Source organism: Acomys russatus, chromosome 31, assembly GCF_903995435.1.
Source record: "Acomys russatus chromosome 31, mAcoRus1.1, whole genome shotgun sequence".
Classification (NCBI taxonomy): Eukaryota; Metazoa; Chordata; class Mammalia; order Rodentia; family Muridae; genus Acomys; species Acomys russatus.
In genome coordinates, this window is record NC_067167.1 from 8,822,128 (window position 1) to 8,845,444 (window position 23,317).

General features: G+C 46.9%; 1 non-coding gene and 1 pseudogene across 1 annotated transcript; one reads left to right on the top strand and one right to left on the bottom strand.

Moving 5' to 3' along the window:
- Positions 1 to 8,590: 8,590 nt before the first annotated feature.
- Positions 8,591 to 8,651, bottom strand: LOC127183823 (U7 small nuclear RNA). Its single transcript, XR_007830072.1, has one exon. It is a non-coding gene; the product is annotated as a U7 small nuclear RNA (small nuclear RNA).
- An 11,312-nt stretch (positions 8,652 to 19,963) lies between these two features.
- Positions 19,964 to 20,099, top strand: LOC127183834 (uncharacterized; annotated as a pseudogene).
- The last annotated feature ends 3,218 nt before the right edge of the window (positions 20,100 to 23,317 follow it).

Sequence of the window (23,317 nt, forward strand, 5' to 3'; positions counted from 1 at the left end):
CATTTAATCCCAGCACTCGGGAGGCAGACAGATCACTGTGAGTTCAAGGCCAGTCTGGTCTACAAAGTGAGTCCAGGACAGCCAAGAGTACACAGAGAAACCCTGTCTCAGAAAGACAGAGAGAGAGAGAGAGAGAGAGAGAGAGAGAGAGAGAGAGAGAGAGAGAGAGAGAGAGAGAGACCCTGTAAAGAAGGCAATCTCAGCAGCGGAGTACTAAGTACACACATTCATATGAATAACAGGTAACTTTTTCACATGGCACCAAACCCAGTTTTTTTGACTTTCCACTCAGTGATCACAATCACATAATCTGTATGTGAGCATAATAAATGCATTTTTTTGTCTCATTTTTAAGTGTTTTGTGCTATGTTCGGTTACCACATTCAACAGCCGGACTACATGAGCTTCTACCTTTGCCTGCGTCAGCACTTGCTTTCTTTAAGTTATAATAGGAGATTGGCTTTGTAAGCTGGACTGGTGCACCTGGGCCACTTCATTTGCCAGGACAGTCATTCGACAGCTATTCGCGGGGCATTTCGCGGGTTATAAACTGTTCTAAACACAGAGACATGTAGCACCAGGTGGTAGCGAGAGCAAGAAAGAAAATGAAGCAGTGGGCAGGGTTAGAGTCCCAGGGCAACGGAGAGCTCTGTGTGTGTGTGTGTGTGTGTGTGTGTGTGTGTGTGTGTGTGTGTGTGTGTCCAGCCACCCCAACCTAAGTGCGGTGGTAACAGGCTCATGCCACCGAGCCCAGCTTTTAACGGACTGCAAAGGACCCAAGCAGGCACAATGGAGATCTCCCCAGCCCCAGTCTTGAACGTTTCAGCTTGTAGAGCCGAGAACACATATTTGCGTTCTCTGTAAACTACCCAGTCTATAGCATCTGCTAATAGCACGGAATGAAGACACATATTTTCTCCCTAGACCGCTAATGCAGCTGTGGTGAGCTGCAGGTTTTATTCATTGTAAAATGTTTCTTCTATACCAGCCTCCCTGTCGTCCTCCTATGAGGACTTAAGCAAAATAACTTACGTAACTTGCGCAACGTGATCAAAAACAGCGTCTGGCCAATAGCCATACTTCGATGAAAGGCTCGCTACTGTTATGGCTATTGGCTCCTGGTGTTTATTCAGCTAACAGACACACTCAATGGGTTAGGCTCTGGGCGACGCCGGGCTAAACACTCAAAACTAAGAGTCATCCCAAGGCAGGCCACCTGCACTCTCAGCCACAGCCATGATATCGCCTCACGCAAGTCTGGCAGCCCCGAAAGGCAGCTAGCTGGGAAGCCCGCATCCCTGGGAGTCAAGCGGAGAGGGAGAGCAGCCTGCCTGAGGCAGGGCGCGGGGTGGGGCGCTGGCGGAGAGAGAACAAAGCACCCTCTTTCCCAGCTCTAGGTTGCAGCTCAGGATTGCACGCCTGATCAGCTCTGAAGTGAAGACTGTTTTCCCCACCTGCTCCCACAGGCCGCTGTGACTCATCCGACTGCACACCTGGGCCTGGGTCGGAGCCAGGGCAGAGGCCACAGCAGGGGGCGGGGGGGGTGAGTTCTGGACGAGGGCAAACAGTTTGGATGCACATCAAGGGACTCGGCAGCCCAGGACCACATGTCTGCAGTGCTCTCCAGCTACCCTCCTCCCACCAGGTAAGGGATGAGGGAGAGCTGCTGGTTTTTCTTTGGATTGAGCCCAAGAGCTTCATGTTGTGGGAGGAAGATGAATAAGGGATACGGGACCTTAAACTATTGGCCAATAGGATAGGAAAAGATGGGCAGGCTATGAAGATGTCAGTACCAAGAGCTGGGCTCTGAGGGGCTCCGTACGATAAGTCCACAGTTACGGGCAACATGGAGGCTGAGCGCGGCATCTATTCTCTTTCCTGCCTCCGATCCTTTCATTCTGAAGGAAGCAAATGAAACCAAGCGTCCTTTGCCGTTGTAGCACTGTGCACAGTCTTTTTTTTTTTTTTTTTTTTTTAGAAACCCACTCACTGTTCACCAGGTTCCACAGAGACTCCCCAGCACTCCCCATGATCACAGTGTTCGTTTCCTCAAGGTTCAACCCTCCCTTCTCCAGATAGTCCTGACTTACAGGGGGTTTCCTCTTTAATTTTTTTCCTCACAAAATGGTTGGTGTGCAAGACCTCCCATGTTAGGTAGGACAGGGCCAGGCAACAAGGGCTCAACAGTGCATTGAATATGCGCCCTCACCTCTGGTTTTCCCCTGAGCTCACATCTCAGAGCTACACTGGACCAGGGAGAAGGGCTCACTGCTAAGCTGTGGTCACCAGACCAGCTTAGGGGCCAGCTGTGCTACCTTAAAGGAAACATGTACTCTCTTTTCTCACGTACAAAATCAGACTGACCAGTCTTGTCCTGCCTACTCACCACGGGGCATTTGACTCCCTTACAACAGTCACCAAAGACTTTGAGAAAATTAAGATTTGTATAAAACCGGACAGAAGAAAGGATTTTTAATTCCTCCAGTAGCGTGAACACCAAGCCCTGAACAGGCTTTAGACGCAATGAGACGTCCCCTCACTAGAGGAGCTAATGATAGCGTTCTAGAAGCTTATCAAATTCCTCCGGTGTAAAACCAAAGTATTGATCAAATGCTTTCTCCAGAATGAGGGCCAATAGCTCCAAACAGCCGTACAGTTTCCTTCAGGTCTCTCCTCCAGAGATTTGGTTTTGTGGGACTCCCAATTTTCCTCTTACTGTTTGGGAAAAAAATGTTGCGCGAGTATGCGCATGCGCGCGCCCATAGAAAAAAAGCCGGAAAATTATTTCTACCGACCAGCCTTGGAATTTCACCAGTTTACCCTCATAACAAGTGCCACTGGCTGGGGGTTCCACTCTGGTTACCTCCCTCCATAGGAGATATGCCTGCTCTGCGGGCAGTGAAAAGCAAGCGACAGGGACTCCCATTCAGGTACGGGAGGGGAGACAGTTTCTTGGGAGATGACTGAGCTGGTGCCTCCAAGCTATGCCCAGGCCATTCTCCACTGTCTCCCCCATCCTAGCAGTGTAGAGCCAAGCCGCTCTCTGGCTTTTGCTCACCCCCTCTATAATTTCCATTCAAGACTTTCCCATCATCTCAAGGAGAACGGTCCCTATCAAGGTGCCTGAGATCGGTTCTTTTTTTCTTTTACTTTTTCTTTCTTTCTTTCTTTTTTTTTCTTTTTTTTTTTTTTTTTTTTTTTTTTTGGTTTTTCGAGACAGGGTTTCTCTGTGTATCCTTGACTGTCGTGGACTCGCTCTGTAGATCAGACTGGCCTCGGACTCACAGCAATATGGCTGCCTCTGCCTCCCGAGTGCTGGGATTACAGGCGTTCGCCACTACTGCCTGCCCTGAGACCAATTCTTTAGAGCTCCGTTTCCTGGCATTTAGTATCCATTAGTGGCCGCTGATAGCCTGCCTGGACAGAGCACTTGCTATTTAGATATCCGTTCAATCATGTTATCCTCAGACAAATCACAGGAAAGGGTCACCTAGCGAGTGCTCAGAGAAACTCAGTGAAGTGTATTGCATCCTTCATACTTTATATAGCCCAAGCCAAACACGCCAGCACCCACGATTCTACATATTCAGTGCTGTCACTGGCCACACTGACGTGACGCTTTTTGAGGTGGCCCCGTACCTCATATATATTTTGCAAGACAGTAAAATGGTGACTCACAGTCACTTCACACCACCTGGTGTTTAGTGATAAGTGTTATTTTCTTTCGCCTCCTCTCAGGGCATATGTACATCCTCGGGAAAGGACAGTGTGAATTCTGAGCGGAGGATGGTCGCATTTCCTTCAGTAGGCAAATGCTTAACTGTTCTAACTTCTGCTACTTCTTTAATGTGTTGCAGGGAAATGGAGGGAATACCTGGGGCATCAGTGTGTTCAGGAGGCACAGTTTAAGCAAAACTAGTTCTGGTGGGGTTTGGTGGTGGTGGTTTGGGTTTCGGTTTTCGATCTTTAATCTTCCATTTCAATCTCTCTCTGTAAGCGCAAACCACTAAGATGGATGCAACGTTTCCTAAAACTCCTCGTCTTTGATCCTTGAAGACTAAGTTATTATCGTTGAAATGGAAACAGGAGTAATTTGGACAATTGCCTCATTTTCTAAGTACCATTATACAGTCCATGTATTTTAAGACTATACACATGTGCCTATAACAAGAGCTAATAAAAAAAAGAGCTGGCAAATTTGAAAGAGAACAAAGAAGGGTTTATTGTTAGGAGTGAGGAAAAAAAGGGGGAGTGGTGTATTACAATCTGAAATAAATAATTAGGAAAAGAAAAACAAATAAATAAAAAGGAGCAGCACAGAGAGGATGGGGTAACATTGAAACCCATGTGGTCCAGACCGGACTTTACCAAAACACTGTCATCTCCTACCCAACTCACATGGATACTGTGGGGTTCAAAAGAATAACTAACAAGAGTAAGCAGTTAATACTACGATTGTGTTATGATGTGAAACTGTGTACGGATACCCTGTTATAGTATCTGACGTTTAGCGGGTGCTCTAAATATGTTAATCCTCTGGGCTTCGTTCATCTATCTCCTCATGTGTCTTTTCTCAATCACGGAGCCCAGAATATTCTGTTTGACATTCTCTTCAGAGAAGGTCATGATGCTCAGTAATTGCGCATAAACAGAGCCTTTGGGTTGTTGGAAACATTGGGTGGGCCCTGCCACTTTCTATAAGGTACATCTTAGAGGCATACTAATTCAGTGAGCCACGTGCAAGGATACAAGCACTTCCAGTCCCACGTAGTCTTTGTGAGGGTTTCTGAGAAGTTGTTGTGAGAGGATGCCCAAGAGAATACCGTTTGTCTAGCTCTGCCAGGGTCAGCCAAATAGTGTCCGGTTCAGGTAATATACCCAGCTCCTCTGTGTCTGCAGTGTCAGCAGAGCCAGCCACATCTTATCAGTAATGAAAATATATGCTGGCCTCTAGTAGCCCTCAGTGGTGCTCCACAATTTTCTTCCTCTTCTTCCTCCTCCTCCTCTTCCTCCTCCTCATCTTCCTCCTCCTCATCCTCCTCTTCTTCCTCCTCTTCCTCCTCCCCCTCCTCCCCCTCCTCCTTCTGTCCCCTCCAGGGCACAGCCTTAGAAAACACTTTATGGAGATTTCGCTGGAGGCCTTCTCATATGACTGACTGTGGACAATATTTTGTAAATTGGAAATAACATGCCTTGGTGGTGGCATAACATGTTCAGAGTCCATGAGACTTGACATTTCTCGTCTAACAGGTAAGGGACCTAGATGCCAGCACTTTATACTAATAAGAAGTAGGCACGTGTGGGACCTGAAATCAAACCCGCCTCAGCTCTGTCTGGGAAATGCGAGCAAAGGACAAACCAGTCAGTCGAACTGTAGTAGAGACAGAGAGTCAAGCCCTGCTAGAGAAGAGGCACCTGCAGGAAACAGTAAGGGCAGGAAACGATGACGTGTGATTGATGAATTGCTGGAGGGTCTGCTCAGACAAGTCTGAAACACTAAGGGACCTAGTCCCAGGCTAGCAGTCACACTCTCTCTGAGTGTTACTTCTTCCAAGAACTCTACCCCCTCCTTAAACCGAACATTAGTGGGGAACCCTCATCTTGAAACACACCAGATCGTTTTGTTCGCAACGATGTCTTTCTTCATGAACAACTATTTTGCCAGCATGCACAGTCTGCAAGGATTGTAGTAGAGCCTAGTGTACCAGTGGGAGGGGGAACACCAAACCCCAGACCCTTCCAGCTCTCATTCTTCCAGAGTGGAAGTGGGAGTGGAAAAGCTGGGGACTGGGGAGATAGCTTAATGACTAAGAGCCCTTCTTTCTTTTGCAGAGAACCAGAATTCTGTTTCCAACATCCATGTCAGGTGGAGCATAACGTTCTGCAACTCCAGCTCCATTGTGGGGGGGGGGGGGGGGTGGAGAGCTGATACCCTCTAGACTCCACGGCCATGGCACTCATGCATATATACCCACACAAACATACACAGATACACACGCCGAGATACAGACACACGCACCCGTACACAATTATGAATAAAATAAATATTTGAAAACAATGTGTCTTTGCAAGTAAGTCCATATGAAATTCATAGCACAGAGTCCCCAGAAGACTGGACTCGTGAGTATGTGACTATAGAACACGCCCCCTGCCCGATGCCAATTCATTTCTGACAGATACACTCCTAAAGTCCTGTAGACCACATCTACCTTGCAACAGAAACTATCAGGCACACCCGAAGCATAGAACTCAGTACAAAGAGGCCGGCAAGCATGAGAACAAGAGTCAATATGGCCACAGTGTTAGCATGATGATATGATTGCGTGAACGGATCTATTGACCAAAAAAAAAAAATATGTTATGGAAGAACAAATGCATAATATAAGCCAGGGGGCCTAAGAGGCAATCAGAAAGAGATGCCAAGCCGGAAATGGGCTCCTATGACTCCAGCCATGGATGAAGAGATGTGCTCGGGAGCAGAGCAGAAGCAGCCAAGCTTAGGATCTGATGAAAGAAACTTTGAAAACTGAACAGGAGAAAAGGAAACTATAAAGATCACAAGACCCAGTAACTTAGGATGACTACACAGGGGGTAGCAGAGAGAGGTGGGGAAAAATGTATTTGATGTAATAATGTTCAAGACTTCTCCCCAAAGGATAAAATCTCACAGACCCAGGATGCGCAGAGAATACCAAGGGTAGTAAATGCCAAAGGACTATACCTAGGTGTGTTACAGTGAAACCTCAAATGCTCAAAGAGAAAAATATTGAAAGAAACCAGTAGAGAGAAACAACACCTTCCCCATGGGGGAGGTAGGATTGACATCTGCCTTCTCCTCTGAAACAGCAAGGAAAAGCAAGCTCGGGTGAACTATTCAAAGTACCCCAAAACCATCTACCATCCATATGAGATCATCCATCAACAATAAGAGAAAAATAAGCACTTCCTCAAACAAACAGAAGGTGGGGGAATTTGTTGTCATCACATCTGACTTTGAGGAAATGTTAAATGTCATTTATACAGAAGGGAAATGCTAGGTGTCAGGAAGTGGGGGTCTCCATAAAGAAAGAAAACACATCTAAGCACTGAGTAAATGAACAGAGAGCAAAACCCTTTTTGTTATTATTAGCTTACCCAACGAAGGTTTGCTCAAAACAATAACACTGGGCTTCCCAGGCAGTGCAGTGGGTAAAGACGCTTGCTGCCAAGCCTGGCCACTCAAGTCCTATGCGTGGAACTCACGTGATGGAAAGAGAGAACCAACTCCTGAAAGTTGTCCTCTGACCTCCATACACCATGCATACAAGTGTCCAGACACACACACACACACACACACACACACACACACACACACACACACCTATCACAACACAGCTTCCAGTTCCACTAATCACTACCTTATCGGGGAAGCAATCCAGGCCTCATGCTGCCTCACTGGTGACTCTCTGTTGAGCCACCTAGGAAGTTTCCCCATTCTAGACTGGGTGACCTCAGCTTCAGGGTGAGCAAGGCTACCTGAGGCTTGTCTCAATGGGAGTGAAGTCTCCCAAAGCCTGGGTAGGTATCTGGAGCAGTGGGTATTGGAGTGCTGCTCCTCCATCCCAGGCTCTGGTGCTCCTCACAGCTCAGGGTTAGTTTCCCTCAGGGTGTCGGCAGAGTGTTCAGAGCAGCTGGACCACCACAATGACAGTCTGTCGATTGTAGAAAGAGCACTGGTTGATCAGTGTTTCCCATTCAGAAAGAAGAGGGTCTGGTTGTCAATCAAAACTTATCAAATCCCAGCAGCTTAGCTTATTTGAAAGAAAAATAAACATAAAGAACTGGCCCCATAGGGAGCTATTTTTACCATTAATGTTGTTTACAGTGTACAAGAGGGCTCAAATCCCAGACAAAAGTAGCTAAGGTGTCACTGACCCATCCTCCTCTCCCTCTCCAATTTTACCTCTCTTTGTCATACAGATAGCAAGTTGGTCTGGCATCACAGCAGAAAGGTTTTTCTCTCCATCAAAGTCTCAGGCATGAACCACACAGAGACCCAAATATTTTGCCTGTCTGTTTTCCCCTCGTGGTTGTCAACATTTCCAGTTTTTGTGTTCTTGCTCACATATTCCATACCGGAAGCTTCTGGCTAAGGGAACAGATCACCAGATATCCCATAATAACCTCAGGTGACAAAAAAAATTTTTTCAGGCCCCACTGAAGCATGTGTATTTAGACATTGCTCTGTAGCGGAAAGACACGGGCCTTTTTCAATTACCCAAGATGGGCCTTGCAGTGTGTGTGTGTGTGTGTGTGTGTGTGTGTGTCTGTGTGTGTGTGTGTATTAGCTAAAGCCTATCTGATGGGAGGTCTATTCTGTTTCTTTGTTCTAAGTCAGGAAGGTTCTAGTTACCCTAGAAGTGATAACTTAGTGTCACCTGTGCTCTTTGTTCAGATTAAACATGAAACTATTTTGAGAGAACAAATTCCCTAATGGTTGACAAACCTTAGGCAAGGAAAGAAAGAGTGGACCTTTCCTGAATCCATCCATCTTTATCCTGCCCATGGCACTTGGATTTTTCTTTTCTTTTTTTTTTTTGGGGGGGGTGGGAGGGGTTTTCCGACAAAGTCAGAAAACCTGCTAGACAAATTCAAAAAGAGCTGTAACACTTTATTTTTATTTTTCTTCTTTTTTTTTGTTTTGTGTGTGTGTGTGTGTGTGTGTGTGTGTGTGTGTTTGTTTGTTTGTTTGTTTGTTTGTTTTTTCAAGACAAGGTTTCTCTTGTAGCCCTGGTCTCACTTTGTAGACCAGGCTGGCCTTGAACTCACAGATATCTGCCTGCCTCTGCCTCCCAAGTGCTGGGATTAAAGGCGTGCGCCACCACAACTGGTGTTATGTAGAACTAAGTGCCTCCATCATTAGTTTATACACTCCTGGTAAGTCACCCCATCTCCCCTCACCAGTACCCCCAAGAAACAGGAGTACCCTTAACCCGATCCTCCAATCGCTCAACTGAGTGATCATTTGTTTTGCATCTAGTTGTCCTTTTTTGTGTGTGTTAGCATGGGTTCGTCTGTCCATTGTTTTCAAACCTGGTTCAATGGGGCTTAATCTTGAGGTCTTAATTCTTAGAAATACTAAGAATGGAAGTTTTTTATTTATTTCTTTTTCCCAACCCACCACTAGACTCTCTAGGAGGAAACTCTGGCACTGCTGGCAGCCATCTTGTCATACCAAGACAAAGCTTGCCTGAAAAATGTCACTGATGCCTAAGAAAAATATGGTTTCTCAGGACACTGTCGAAACAGCTTCTCTTGGACCAAATTCAACCCAGAATCCTGTAGATGATTATATTAGTGACTTTTCCTTTCACTGTGGAAAAAAAAAATATCCTCACAAAAGCAGCCTGAAGGGGGATGGACTTATTTTAGTTCACAGCTCAAGGGTATGACCCATCCGCAGGGAAGTCCGGGTGTGGCAGCGTGAGGCAGCTGGTCAGGAAGCAGACAGTGATGGGTCCTCCTGCTTCCTGCTTCCTGCTTCCTGCTTCCTGCTTCCTGCTTCCTGCTTCCTTTTTATGTAGTCCTGGACCTGGGAATGGTGCCACCCACCATGAGGATGGGCCCTCCCAAGAACCTTAATCAAGAAAATACCTTAATCAAGAAAATCCCTCACAGACATGCTCAAAGGGCCAACCCAATCTAACTAATCCCCCATGATCCCCTCAAATTAACAACCACCACTAACTCACTGTCACTTCTCACACTCCTTTGTATCCTGTGACTCTCTGAGTTTCTTCTGGAGACAGAAGGGCCCTGAGGAAACAGACCAAAATTCACTACACAGCAGCTTTGTCCCCTTTGTCTCAGAAAGAGCTCATTCCACCGTAACAGTATCCCTACAACGGTGGTAGTCTTCTTCCCTACTTTGCAAATCAGAACCTCCAGACTCAAAGAAGAAACTAGCCACCCGGAACTAGGAAGTAATCAGACTTGGAGTCAGTCTGTGCCTTCCTGGCTCTAAAACCTTGGCCCTCTGCAAGCACTGTGCACCATGACAGCCGATCCCTGGGCACAGTCACTCTTTCCAGATGGGTGGACAGAAATTGTACTAACCAAAGGGAACAGATTCTGGCTTTTTTTTTTTTTTTTTCTTTGCCCCACTCATCAATTGGCTTAGTATGACTTTGAACACTTTTCCTTCCAAATTCCAAGGTCTTGTTTATTTTTGTTTCTGATTTTTTTTTCTTTTTTTTTTTTTCCTTTTTTTTAATATATAAAACCATGGGGTTTGGACTAGACACTCTGTATTCCAAGTTCTTTCCAATCCCCAACATGTGGAATGCCAGTTCTTCACTGCTTGATTCTTGTTATCTTGGAATTCCTGAGTTAAATACCAGAGGAACCAGACTTTGAGACAGGCCAATCGGCAAAGTTTTCTCCAAACCATCTCTCCTAATTTGGGCAAATGGATGAGGTATGTGTAATTAAACCTGCAAAATACTAACAAGCTTCAGGCCAAGTTTTACCCTCACTTAACCATGCTCTCGGGGGGGGGGGGGTTGACTTGAGAAGGGGGTGACGGATGTTGAACCCAGAGTGGAATTTGGCCTAATATGTGGAATCTTACAACTTCCAAATGATGTCAATGTACTAACTTAAGAGGCAGGAAAAAATGCTGAGTTGAGTCTATTCGCCTCCATAAAGAAAATCTGGGAACAGCTGGGCTGAGGCCAGTGTCCACCAATGTTATAACACTCAGCATACTTTTGGCAGGGCAAAACCATTGGGGGACCATCACGTTCAATTCCTGTTAACTCGTGGTGCGACATTTCTTTCTGGTGAGTAGATTCTTCTAAGACAGGAACTAACCTTCCTGCACCTGGCTCAGAGGAAGTGGAACTGCTCAAGAGGGTTTGCCCTGTACGAGTCTTGGAACCACTGGGGCTGTGGATGTTGCAGTGTTGCCTGTGAGGGCGTCATCCAGGCATGTTCTCCTTCAGGAGAGCGGACAAGTTGATGAAGATGTTCTCCATAGTTCAAAGCAGGGGTTGGGTTCTAATTAGGCAAATAGTAGTGTTTCCTTCTTGTATCTGTTTTCCTAAGAACTGGCTTCTATGCAGAGGTGTGTGTGTGTGTGTGTGTGTGTGTGTGTGTGTGTGTGTGTGTGTGCACGCGTGTAAATACATGTGCACATGTTGGATATCTTTCCTCAATTGCCGGCTATATTTTTTTAAGACAAGGTCTCTCAGTGAACCCAAAGCTCACCAGTCTTGTTAAGTGTGCTACCCAGCAAGCTCTTGGGAATCTTCCTGTCTCTGCCTCCCTAGAGCTAGGAACGCAGAGACCCGCTGTCTTGCCCAGTTTTGACACAGTTGCTAGAGGTCCAAACCCAGGCCCCCCACCCTTGTGTACTTTATAAACCAGGCAGTTTCCTCCCTGTGCATAGTTTTGACAATACTGAGAAAACGTTTGTCCAGGGTGCCCCAAGCCACCAGCATCCCACAAGTATCCAGCTATCTTAGTTGGTTTCTATTGCTGTGATGAAACAATGGGACCAAGAGCAACTTGAAGAGGAACATGTTTATTTCCTCTTCCAACTCTTGGGTCATACTCCTCCGATGAGGGAAGTCATGCCATGAACCCAGAAACAAGAACTGGAGCAGAATCCGTGAAGGAACACTGCTACTTAAAGGGCTTGTTCAGCCTGCTTCCTTACACGCACCCAAGACCAACCAACCAGGGCAGGCATCATTCACAGTGGTCTGGGACTTCTCACATCAATTAATCATTTTTTTAGTGTTTCATGGGCTCCACTTATGCAGACATTTTCTCAATTGAGGTTCTCTCTTCTCAGATGACCCTAGCTTGTGTCAACTTGACAAAAACAAACAAAAAAATGATTGTAGCCAGCACTCCAGCTTTCTCTCAGCTGAGCATTCTAGAATAAAACAAATGAAGTGGACAGGATGGTGGGCTTTAGAGTGGAGCCTGCAGATCTGGTTTCAAAGCCTCTTTCCATCACTCACTTGTGAGAAAACTTTGGGCAATAAGGAAAAATAAGTGACAATCACGCTAGTTTTGCTGCTGATCCAGAATAGTCATCATTCAGCACACAGTAAACGCTCAATAAATTTTAGCCATTCATTTTGAGTCTCCCGACCACCAAGGAATCAAGACTGAACAATGCTAAACAATGTAGAACTTAGTTTTTACACACCCCACTGTGTGGCACATCCAATGTGGAACACCCGTGAGACGAAGGGCAACATACAGTCGTGTCTGAGTGTTGTCAGAGCCTTCTACCTTCCGATTGAACATCTGTACCTCCTCTTCTAGCTGTTCCATATGACCAGGGTTGTCATGACCACATTTGGGAAAGTACATAAGAGAATCCAAAGACAGGGCGAAGAGGACTGATGCTAGGGGGCCTTGGTTCAGCTTAACTGAATGTCGTTGCTGCAGCAGCAAGAAGCAAGTGTATATGAGTTGGGGGAAGAGGTGCAACCATTTGACGTTTTAAAGGGTGGTGACAATATCTGTTAGTGGCTATGGCTTTGTCATGTTCCATAGCCTCACCAGTCCAATAATTTTTCATCTATGAGATAGGTGAAGGAACAGGGAAGGAAACAGGAGAGATTTAGACATTTGTCCCATCCTCCACACCCCTCCTTTTTTACTGAGTGATGAAATGAGTGGCTAAGCCATGTATATCAGATGCTTGTGGTATACCAATTCCCAGGCTCCCCGACAAACATACTGAAACAGAATCTGCGTAGTCTGTTTCCCTCAGTGAGCTAAACCCTGAGGACCATTTCTCTAATTCTCCATCAGTTTGATGAAATGGAGGGAGTAGTGTAATTCACATTTAAGGACCTAGATTTAGATATGAGATTAGCACAGAAGAGGGCCTAACGGACCTGGCTGCCACTCTCATGGTGAGGGTGGGCACAACCCTGGGCGGACTGGTTAGAGCCCCAATCTCTATTATGAGCTCACATGGTAGAACAGAAGGCTCACCTGTGTCTTTTCTCTCATCTGTCAATAGGAGGGGGGGAAACCCTTAGCCTTTTTCATGGGATTTTGAGAAGCAACAAATATGGCGTGCAAAACATTAAAAAGTTATATAAACAGAGGAATTATTTATTCCTAGTAGCAGCCCTTCCCCAATTCCCCTGAGGTTACAGGAAATGGGTTTTGTTTTTGCTTTTCCCTCCGTAGACTCTGCATAGATCTCCTGTTCTCTGGATAATTGCAGGCTTCGTTTCACCCAACTGTGGACACGGTCAGCGAATGAATGCCCACAGCTGATGGGAAGTCGCAGCACCATCTCGGGGTTCAAGAAAAAGAAAGCCTTATCCCCTCGGGGTGCCAGAAGCCACTCTGCATTTGTCTCTGCAGATCTCCCTCTCACATTCCACCCGGAAAATGTTCCTGCTCACCCTTAGAATCTCTACATTTCCTCAGCTGAACGTTTCCTTTCTGCTCCCTCAGGGATCAAGTTCTCCTGCCTCACATCTTCATTCTGGGCGATGGCTTCACTGTCCTCCCAACCCCTTGAAGTCAGGAGCCTGGTCACCTCAGGCCTCTCTGCCTCCAGTCACTCTCCACTTAGCTTCTCTCTGCATCACCTTCCTTCCCTAACCCACGCCATGGCTCTCAATTTGGTACCACCCATCACCGCGACGATACAGAAGCACGGCTGTGCCATAGAAACAATACTGCAAAATAAGTCTAAAGAGCCCGGCCATAGCTAAGTTGGTCTTAAGTAAGTACACTGACCCCTCTGCCCCTTTTAAGGCATTCTTTTTGAAGTTTCTTTTTGGTGTGTACGGGGTGGGGCACATGCCATGCCATGGCCCACATGTAGAGGTCAGAAGACAACTTTGGGGAGTTGGTTCTCTCTTTGTACCACATGGATCCCCAGGAATAGAACTCTGGTCTTAGCAACGAGCACTTTCAACCCTCCTGGCGTTTCTCTGCTCCTAACGTCATTCTTGATGTGGGTCTATGTGTGTTCGCTCCTTGGCCGACCCCCAAGGGGATTTCGGCATTTTCCCCCTACAGAGCCTCTGCTTTGGAACACACTTGGGAGAAAGTCTCAGCTGAAACAAGAGCAAGCCTTCCTCCTGGGAACACTGAGGCCCCCTGAGTGCTCTGCCTTGTTTATTCTGTCATCACTGCATCTTTTGTTGAAAATAAGTGACATTTCCCCCCCGAGATCTTTGGGGGTTACATGTCTGTCCCACAACAAACCTCTAAGGATTCAAGGCAGGAAGCTAGAAGGAACTGATCTTCAGGGGTCCCCTGAGCCACTAAGCTGGCCCTGGCCTGCCTCCTTGTGGGCTTCTGGTTGAATCCTCAGCAGTCAGCTTTTCTGGTGCTGGTGACCAAGCACGATCTTGACCTAGCGAAAACAGAGCTGAGCTAGGGCTTAAGTCTGTTTGCAGCATCCCTCTTAACTGCAGCTCTATCCTCTGCCTTATCTATGAAAATGGACAGGAAATGACATGCCCTGACGTGACCAGGGAAGATGCAGCTGGCAGCTGAGTCCACATTCCTTACATCCGTGTTTCCAACCCAGGTAGCCAATCTGAGAGGTGTGGTCCACAGCCAGGAGATGCCTGTCGTCTTTCATGCAATGTTAAACCTTGCTACAAGCTAAGTCAACCATGTCTTGAGAAGAGGTTGGAATAAGATAATTCATTTGGTTCTTAAGAATGGGAGGGGCTCAGGGCGAGGTGGTGGACACCTGTAATCCCAGCACTCAGGGAGGCAGAGGCAAGTGGATTTCTGTGAGTTCGAGGCCAGCCTGGACTACAAAGTGAGTCCAGGACAGCCAAGGCTCCACAGAGAAACCCTGTGTCGAAAACAAAACAAAAGAATGGCAGGGGACATTGTATGTGTGTGTGGCTCTTAATACTCCCTGGGGCTTCATATGTCCACTTCAGGCCATTTCATCAAACTAGAGCCTTGGTGATGGAAGGCATGGGCTTTAACACCTAAACCAGACGTTTCTTCCACTCAGAAGAACAGAAAGGAATCTTCTCTACTTCCTGTTCTGGGAAACAAGCAGCCTCTGTGGATTTTGATCTGCCTTTTATACCATGGTCTTGCACCAAACTAGAAAGAAATATGGAGGGGAGGGCTGGGCACGTAGCTCAGTCAGTAGGTAGGATGGCTGCCTAGAATGTGCAGAGCCCTAACGTCAGTCCCCATGTGTGCAATCCCAGGGCTTGGAAAGTGCAAGCAGGATTTTCAGAAGCTCAAGGTCATCTTCAAATACACAGAAAGTTCAAAAGTAGAAAGTCAGCCTGAGCTACACATGTTCCTGCCAGAAGAAAGAAAGAAAAAAAGGAAGGAAGGAAGAAAGGAAGGAAGGAAGGAGAAGGAAGGAAGGAGAGTCAGACTCTTCCTCCAGAGCATGCCTAAAGGCTGTGGAATGAAAGAAAATACCCTAGCAGGAAAAGGAGGGCTGTAGGAGATGGAGAGAGAGTGCGAGAGCAGGAAGCTGAGGGATGGTAAAGGAAAGCACCATCAGCCTTTGTCAGGTCTGACACAGCATCCATCCTCTACACCAGGTCCCACTCTCCAGTGTCTACACACATCATGTCACGTCACGTCTCCTCTCCTCGCAAACAGATACTTGACAGTCTGCGTTGGTGATGTGTCAGATGCCAGGGCTCCTCAGCCATCTGTGCACATTTCGTGGTAGAAAAGGGCAAGAAAAGGACAGTGGGTGCACGTCGGAGGCTACGAGGCCACAATATCCCCAAAACATGCCTGGTGTGGAAAATCTGTATCTAGCAGAGTGCAAGCTATTATCTCCGTCTCATAAAATTAAATTAACGAGTCTCTCGCCCACTACAGGATGAGCCAGAGCCTGAGACTTCAAGAAGGAGGCTCAAAACATTATCTGCAGGAAAATTTAGAGTGTTTGACTTCCTGCCCGGACTGAAAAAATTTTCCATGTTTGCACATTTCTCATCTCCATTTTAGTTGTCCAGAGCTCATCTATGGAATAAAAAGAAACAGTTCGCATTTCTCCCCTCAGGTGCAGAGGGTAATTAGGGATCCATCCGCCCTTGTTTGTTGTGCTAGCTCCTGAGTGGGCAGATGTGTGCATCCATACACACACCCGCATGCAGGAACTTCGCCAAATGAGCAAGGAGTAGGAAATACCGTCAAGGCTTGTGTTCTTGATTAAAAGTTTTGGTCACGGAAGTTGAGCTTGATCCAGTTTATGTTGGTTTTATGAATAACTTCAAACTGTTGATCAGCTATATTGGAAACTTATGCTTTTTTTTTTTTTTTTTTCTGTCTTTAATCAGGCCTATAGGGGGAACATCACATGGCTTAGTTTAAACAATATAGTCACTGAAATCCGTCCAGTTGTTCCAGGTAGATAGGAGACACGACTAAGGCAACAATGTGACCTTTTGCAGGATGCCCATAGAATAATAGTACAGGACAGGGAAGCTGTGCAGGACTGCCGAAGACCTTTGGGATAAGGAGAGCCTTTTGTGAACCTCTGAACTGGGGTGCAACTTTATATGTAAGTGCATGAGGAAAGCCGTCTGGAAATGATGCTTTTTGCTTACATCAGATACACAGAGGAATCTGGGATGCATCCACATGCTGGGAAGGTTCTAGAGGTAGGTGGCTGGACCCCTTCAGTGGGGGACCCACTGCCATCGGGCCTCAGCTTCTTTGCTTTGTGAAAATGGGTGGCAGTGTGGGCTTGATATGAACATTCCTTCTTTAATTGTGTGACCGAACTAGAGAGATGAGCCAGCAGGGAAGTGTCCTTGATGCTCTTGCAAAAGACCCGAGTTCAGTTCTCCACATCAAAGTCAGGTCAAAGGTACCCTTAACTACAGCTCCAGTGGATCCAAACCCCTCTTTTAAACTCCACATGGACCCACACTGGCACATGGACATACCCACATACAGATACACACACACACACACACACACACACACACACACACACACACACACGTATACACATAACTAAAAAGTAAAATAAATCTTTAAAATGTGTAAATGTTGTAGCACAGTTTCCGGCACACAGTAGGTCATCAGTACATGTTAAACACCCCGAAAGAGAAAAGAAGACATCGATAGAGTGCACGTTACAAGAAAGTCCTACACTTTGTGAATGTCAAATGCTCCCAGCCTCAAGAGAGGCTGTTTGGAGTACGTGAAGCAGAGTTATCCCTTTGGAGAATGAAAAGGACAAGATTAGTGCGATGGTTAGGAGAAGCCTGGAGGGTCGGAAAGAGACTTGAAAGGGGGCTAAGGACAAGGGGTAACCAGAAATGGAAGTTCAGCCTGACAGGTGGCCATTAGCCTGTGGAAACAGTAATAGTATTCAGAGAATTAGTTGAGACAAGCCCAGTGAGTGGTCGGATGCTCAGGAGACAGCTGGACACTTTGGCAGGAAAGAGAGAAGGATAAAGGATCTAGCCTTCTTTGTTTGAAACTGAGTCACAAGTTATAATCAAGACTCAAAGCAAGCAGTTTCTCCAGTGTTGGTGGACACAGGTCCCACCAGCCCTCCTACCTTCTCAGATGAGATACTTAACACTGATTTTGTGCGCTCGCTCGTTACTGACAAGGGCCCTGCTTCATTAACCTCTGATTCGGCTCCACGCCCAGTGCTGAAGGCAGTAAATGCCTGGCCAGCACTTACCTCAAGCATTTTCTATGGCAAAAGGCCTCTTGCAAATGTGGGAGGCAAAGTCACCTCAGCGCTTACCACTGTCACCCTGTACCCTACCCTCTTCCTGAGGCTCCCTTCCCAATCCTTCTGAGCTCACCCTCTGATATTTTCATCTGAAAGAGAAGAGAGAAGCCCAGGCATGATTTATTGTCTAAATCTTCTGTTTTCCCTTTAGAAAACCTCTCTTGAGATACAAGGGAATAAAGAAATACTCATTCAAATGCAAGTTCTGCTCCCCTCCACGTATTGTCTTGGATACGCCCTCAAACTCTCTGCTATGTCTTCCTTGTGGGTAACTTTTTTAAAAGACTTGGTTTTGTTTAGGAGGCTTGTCTGGGAAGGCCAGGACAGAGTGCTGGATCCTCTGGGCCTGGAGTTTGGGTAGTTGTGGATAGCCCCGGGTGAGTACAGGGAACCAAATTCAGGTCCTCTGAAGAAACAGCAAGTGTTCCTAAATGCTGAGCCATCTCTCCAGTCCCCAGTGTGTGTAGCGTTTTAGCGTTTACATTGACTTCACTGAGCCACTGTGACTTTCAAAGAGTATGTTTGCTCAAATATCTGTCCTTCTTGGTGATTTTCATTTACTCCTAAATTATTTCCCCTCAGATTACAGGCTAGCAGTTATTGCTCTGAAGAGTTATGATATAAACCATTTTGCTTTAGCATATCTTCATCTGAAAATACTTTGCCTATACTTCTGAAAGATAGTTTTGCTGGGTATACAATTCTAGCTTGGCCAAAGCACCAAGTATTAAACCCTCTGTGTTAACCCCTCCTCCTCCTCCTCCTCCACACTTGTTTTCCATTATTTTCTGTTTCTCGTGGTTTCTGATGAGAAGTATGCAATCAAGTGAGGCATGTTTGTGCATATGTGTATATGTGTATGTGTGTATGCATATGCATGTGTGTGTGTAGTTTATTTTATTTATCTTGTCTGTGCTTCCTGAGCTTCTTGAATCCACATATGATGGTATTCACATACCTTAAGACTCATCTAGTGATGACTTTAATCACAACAGTGACTATAAGGGTAAGAAAAGCAAGAATTCAACAGGTGGTTGGGATGGTAGATTTTGTCCGTTGGAAATGGGTTCACACAGGGAGTCAAGAGGGAGGCTTCTTTTCTCATAACTGAGCAGCTCTCACAGGAAGGGGAAAATATTAGGGAACAAGCAGGCTAAGGGGAGATGAAGCAAGATCATTTTGAGACCTTAGAGTTTGAAGTGGAAGGTTCTAACACCAAGCTAGGAGTCTTTGCTCAGCCTCCATTGCAGTGAGTGTGGCCACGTGACTAGTTCCAATGGACAGGCTGTGAGTGGAAATGGCATGTGACGCTCCAGAGAAATGCTCCCCTGGACTACCCCTCATGCTCTTTCCCCTTCACCAGCAGGTGTTAATGCCCAGAGGGACCACCTGACAAAGATGGAAGCACCCCCAGCAACCCACATGTATGACAGAATGTGTTAGGCAGAGCTCCTCAGCTCCCAGCAGTCTTTGCTGTCAATCCTGGACTCACTACACAGACTACTCATGAGAGAAAAATATAGCTTTCACTCCACTAAGCTATGGCTTGGATATGGCTATGTGTCTTCCAGTGGATTCATGCATTAAAATCTAATCTTTATTAAGAGTAGAGTTGTAAGCAACTTGGGTGGTTAGAATCTGGGTGTTGGATGGCCACTGTTAGGAGTGCATAAGCATTCTAAAGTGTGCAAGGCTCACGACCACCTGTAACTCCAGCTCCAGGGGCTCTGACGCCTCTGGCCTCTATAGACACCTGCACTCACTTGTGCACTTGTGAGCAAGCATACATGTATATGAGCATGTATGCACATGCGCGCGCGCGCACACACACACACACACACACACACACACACACACACACACACACAGGGACACAGAGAGAGAAAGAAATGTCAGAGACAGAGGATAAATATCTTTAAAAGAAGAGCAGGGGGAAGAAGAGAGGCCACTGCCTCTGGAAGCCATAAGACCATCAGACAGAGTACTCCGCATGGAGTTCTAGTGCCTGTACAGCAAGAAAGAGGGCTGAAAAAATGACTCTTGATAAAGCACTTATCTGTGGCAAACATGAAAGCCCCCCTCCCGCATAAAAGTAGGGCACAACAGCACACAGCGGTGATGGCAGCACAGCAGGGAAAGCAGAGACAGGCAGATCCCTGAAGCTCACTGACCCACCAGTTTAGTCCAATTGGTGAGTTCAAGGTTCAAAGAGACTGTCTCAAAAGTTAAGGTGAGAACCCCTGGCAATGGGCAAAGAGACACCTTGGTGGTGCTGTTCTCGTATCAGTCAGGGGCAGAGCAGATGGCATGGTTCACCCTAGCTTGATGTCTCGCTTGGTGACCAAAGCTGTTCTATGCCAAGGACACATAAAAATCAATCCAAATCCAGGCAACACAGGAAGTGAGGAGGAAGACAGACAGAGACCTGCCAACCGCCATACCACCCGCAGACCTGCCCTCCCATGCATGGAACAGGAGGGCCATAGACACCCACTTGCTGAAACACCATAGATGGAGGGTGTCACTCAGGGGCCTGCCAGACGTGTGGCCAGCCTGCAGCGGGAGCCACCACAGTGTGTGAGTATGTGGTGGTCAGATGGTAGAGAAACAGAAGTGCAGGGAGCCTGAGAGTAATGAAGAAAGATGAGACTGGAGACTCCAAGGAAGAGAGGAGTGGCCTGTTGTAAGTGTCCAACCATACCATCTGGGGCTATGATGAAGTTCTAGCGCAGGCTGTCACTGAGGGTCATGTCTGAGTCAGGGACTACACAGTGGCAGGGGTCAGTGTCAGTGTCCATGGCTTGTATTACTCTGAGGGAAGATGGTGGTGGCATCCCTGGTTGGGGCAGCTGCTGAGGATAACATGGATGCCCAGGGGCTGTGCAGAACTGGCCCTGCCCCTTCACTGGATGTGGCCGATCTGGAGAGCTGACCCCCATCTCTCAGCAGTGGCAGCACTCCAGAGAGTGGGCCCTGCCCTTTGCCCAGGTAGCACAGTGAAGCTTCCCCTGATGGCCAAGGTGAAGGTGAGCCAGCCCCAAGGGCGTGAGTATGGGAGAGCTGACCCTGCAACTCATCTGCCATGGTGATGCTTTCCCCCACCCCCAGCCACCCCTTGCCACCTCTAGCAGTTGGGAAAGCTATCTACAGGGTCATGAGAGCAGAAGAGCTAGCTCAGCCCCTTGCCAGCTGCAGAACTTGGGAAAGTGCTCCCCTACCCCATACAGCAACTGGAGTCCTGGGTGTGGGTGAGACAGACCCAGGGCAGGAGAGCAGGAGCTGATCCTGCCTCTGCCTCTTGCTGGTGATGGCATTGGGTGGCCTAACCAGAACAGTGCTGGAGAACTCACCATGGTGGTGTGGATAAGGGAGAGATGGTGGGCTGACCAGCTCTGCTACCACCCAGCCCCCATATCCAGGGCTCTGAATTGGCCCATCCCAAGATGTATATAATCTGCTATTTGTTGGGATACATGAAAGGGCCAGTCCTGATGCTCCAAAGCTGCAGGGTCTCCATGACACAGGGCAACAACAGGATAACCAGGAGGAGTTCTGATAAGGACCCAATATTGATGGTGTCACAGAAGCCAGAGATCTTTAATCAGACCAATGACTCATTACAATGAACATTTGCAAGTGAAGATGTGTGGACAGAGGGATGGGGGATACACCGTAGGACACACTATGACAGACTACAGCTTCCACATTGAGATGTTTTCTATGCTTTGCTTTTGTTGCTGGTGTGTGTGTGTGTGTGTGTGTGTGTGTGTGTGTGTGTGTGTGTGTGTGTTATTTTGGTGGGAAGGTTGCAAGGACAAAGGTGAGTATGTGAGGATGGGGAGATAAATGGGATTAGGGTGCATGATGTGAAACTCACAAAGAATCAATAAAAATAAAAATAAAAAAGTTAAAGTGAGGCTGGGTAATGGTGACACATGCCTTTAATTCCAGTACTTGGGAGGCAAAGACAGGCAGGTCTTCATGAGTTCAAAGCCAGCCTAGTCCACAGGGTGAGTTCCAAGACAGCTAGGACTACACAGAGAAACCCTGTCTAGAAAAAACAAACACGCAAAGCTGACCTCTTGGCTGTCACACACATACACACATGATGTGTTCCCCTCCTCACACACGTACACATGCATATATGACCATACTCACCTCACTCCCCCCACACACACACATGCATATACAAAAAGAAGTGCATGGCCAGAGGATACAGACGTACAGGCATAGTCCTGACTGCCTTCTATAATCCAGAACCCACACCACTCTCCCTTCCTCCCTATAGCATATATGAGTTTGAATTTATGCTTTAAAGTTTTCTGTTCCCATCCACAGAGACTTCTTCCACCATTTTCTGCCCAGACTATAAGGAACATCGGGTATACTGCATCATCGATCTCTCCCCCCAGGAGCCTGGCTATGTGCTAAGAGCCTCAGAGAGGTTGTGTAACATTCTCACAAACACACAGCTTAGCTTGTGGACTGATGCAGCCCGAGTGTGAACTCGCTCTGGACTCCAGCATCCCTGCACATGGTTTCCCCTGGACTGAGGTGGCTCAGCCACTGGTGGGTCTCAGATTGACCGAATGATTTCTCTCAGTCGAGGTGACCTAATTTGGGTCTTTTGTCCCTCGTCCAATTGCCTGGGTAAGGAAACAAAACGGAACTTACAGGGTCTGGTTTGCACCTGAATTAACAGTGGCCCCAAAGCAGTCAGTGCAGTCGCTTCCTAGTGTGGAATAACTGGGTTCTGTGAAGGAGAGATAAAACCTAGCCGGTGATCCTTTGCACAAGAACTCATAGAGCAAGCCAGGTGTGGTGGCACATGCCTTTAATCCCACCACTCAGGAGGCAGAGGCAGGTGGATCGCTGTGAATTTGAGGCCAGTCTGGTCTCCAAAGGGAGTCCAGGACAGCCAGGGCTACACAGAGAGACCCTGTATCGAAAAAAAAAAAGCGTGATAGCTGCCTTAAAATGTATCTCTTCAGTTATCAGGAGAAACTGAGTGCACTTATTAACTACCAGATTTCTCACATGCCTGGAGTATTTTAAACGCATCCATGTGCATCATCCATCTGATCACTGGGCATTTGGGTATGGTGTTAAGGTATCCAAGGCACGCTATTATTATTAATTCTATTTGTACAATTAAAGATGGAGGGAATTGTCAATTCATAGGCAAGATAAATTTACAAGTTAAAGTCGGGGGAGGGGCTGTATGTAGCCTAGTCAAGCCTCAAACTTGCAGAAATCCTCCTGCCTAGCTAGGCTTTCAGAGTACCAAGATTATAGGTGTGGACGGCCACACCGGGTGAGTGAGATCCAGACCTGTTGAGTCCTTTAGCATTTGCTAGGCTGCTTAATCCAGCTGCTGTATTACAGAAAGGGCAGAGACATGAGAAAGAACTGCCATGTTCAGAGGCAAATTTCAAATGACCTTGGACACAAACCATACCTGAAAAAGCCTAACGAGTGGGAGTCCTCCTAGGCATGGGGCTCAAAAAGTGGTCAGGGGGCTACTGAGACAGAGTGGGTACACCAGGAACGTCCACCAGCTGCTGCTTCCGTCCCCTCTTGCTACCTCCC